Consider the following 2303-nt stretch of genomic DNA (forward strand, 5'->3'; position numbering starts at 1 on the left):
GACCAACTGCCAAAGACAATGCTAAGGAAAAATCTTCTGTAACAATTATGTATCAACACTACAGTGATAACAGATAAGAAAATAAAAAATCAATATCAGAAATGTAACCCCAGACTAGAAACAACCTTAGCAAGACAAGGATAAGATCCACTGACCAAGAAATAATGAATAGGCTATTTTGAACTGATGTATCAAATTATTTCCTTAAATTATTTTCTGAAAAGATATGTCTTTAAAATGTATGATAAAGTTTCATGATAATGCACTAGTATCAACACAAACACTCAAACACACATACATTCTTTATTAAATAATAAATCTTACTTTAAAAAATTAATATTACTTTGAGATATCCATTAAATTCTTGACATTTTCAGATTATCTTGCTACAATTCTCTAAATAGGAAGTACAAGGAGGGAGGAAAGAAAATACTTTAGGTTAAAGTGGAAGATGACAAAAAGTACTACTGAGATAAAAAAAAAAAATCCCTATTCTCTTTTGTGAATTAGGAAATACAAATCATAGAGGGAAAGTTCAATACACCAAAAAAAGAAAAAAGAAAAATCATAATTGAGAAGCAAAAAGAAAAGGATAAAGTCCTAAGAATAATCTCTAATTTGATTGATCTAGTTACAGTTCATAGAAATCCCAATGAAATTGCTGAATGGTGTTTTCATTTTTCCTTCTAGGATATTTTATTTAAAAAGAATTATTTCTCCAAAGGAATCATGTCATCTTTTCCAAACATCCCTTCCACTTCTCTGACCTTTTTCCTGATGGGAGTTCCAGGACTCGAAGCTGCCCACACCGGGATCTCCATCCCTTTTTGCTGTCTGTATGTGACTGCCTTCTCTGGGAATGGTATAATCCTGTTTGTCATCTTCACTGAGTCAAGTCTCCATGAACCTGTGTACTATTTCCTCTTTATGCTCTCTACCACTGACTTGGGCTTGTGTATTTCAATGCTGGTACTACACTGGGCATATTCTGGTTCAGTGCAAGACAGATCAGTTTCCATGCCTGTGTTGGCCAGACATTCTTCATTCAACTCTTTACTGTTGTGGAGTCTTCAGTGCTCCTAGCAATGGCCTTTGACCACTTCATTGCCATTTGTAACCCATTGAGATATGCTGCCATCTTGACTGATACCAGAATTGTCAAAGTGTGGTTTGCCATCTTTGTCAGGGGGACAGTGATCCTAATGCATCTGGTCCTGCTTCTTAAACATTTATCCTTCTGCCAAAACTATGTGCTTCATCATTCTTACTGTTTCCATCCTGATATTAATCCAGCTGTCATGTTCTGACAATAAGATCAACAGTGTTTTAAGACTTATTGCCCTTGCAGTTACTGCAGGAGTGGACGCGATCTTTATTCTTCTCTCCTATACTCTGATTATTAAGACCACCCTAAGCATTGCTTCCCCAGAGGAGTGGCATAAAGCCTTCAGCACTTGTTATCTCCCACATAAGTGCTGTTGCCATCTTCTACATTCCTCTCATTAGCTTGTGCTTTGTTCATAGGTTTGGGGAAAAGGCACCTCCTTACATACACACTCTTATGGCCAATGTGTATTTGCTTATTCCACCAGTGATGAATCCCATTATTTATAGTGTGAAGACCAAGCAGATCCATTAGGGCCATTAAAAAAGTCCTCCTTGCCAAAGGATCTGAGGTCTGACTCTAATACCTCTATAGTAAAGTCTACTCCTTAGTAATCACTTTCAAGACCTAGCATTTAATCAATATGCTTTCTTCTATCAGTGGCCTGACACCAAAAACATAGATATCTGGGTAGGATGGGTAGGAGATGCAGTTTGACAGAAATTTTTTTTTAATAGAACTATTACTAATCTACTCTTTAGAAATAAGCAATAAAATATACTAATATAATGAGTATTATATATCTTAATATAAAGTTTTGAAAGCATGAATGACAATGGCTAAAATGAACACCTTGCCCATTAGACCAAGCCTCCAAAATTATGCTTAAAACAGTAACTCATATCTTTCTGTCTGATTTTGTTTTCTTAAAGTATATATAATAGTTATTAAGTTTTGTTTAGTGTTCAATTAGATGCAGCTCTCTATTATTCTTACATACAATTTAATCACCATTGATTCATTCTTTCATTTGCTGTCTACTATTGCTAGACACTGTACAATATGATAGGGTGGCAGAGACAAACAAGAAGATATTGTCATAATTAGTAAAATATGTAGATAAGAAAGCAACCAATCAAAATCTGATATACTATGTGATATGTTACAACATATAGATATGAGCAAAAGGATTAATAGA

General features: G+C 34.7%; 1 pseudogene; it reads left to right on the top strand.

Moving 5' to 3' along the window:
- The first annotated feature begins 729 nt into the window (after positions 1–729).
- Positions 730–1682, top strand: LOC110576406 (annotated as a pseudogene).
- The last annotated feature ends 621 nt before the right edge of the window (positions 1683–2303 follow it).

The sequence above is a fragment of the Neomonachus schauinslandi genome, chromosome 11, assembly GCF_002201575.2.
Source record: "Neomonachus schauinslandi chromosome 11, ASM220157v2, whole genome shotgun sequence".
NCBI classification, from domain to species: domain Eukaryota; kingdom Metazoa; phylum Chordata; class Mammalia; order Carnivora; family Phocidae; genus Neomonachus; species Neomonachus schauinslandi.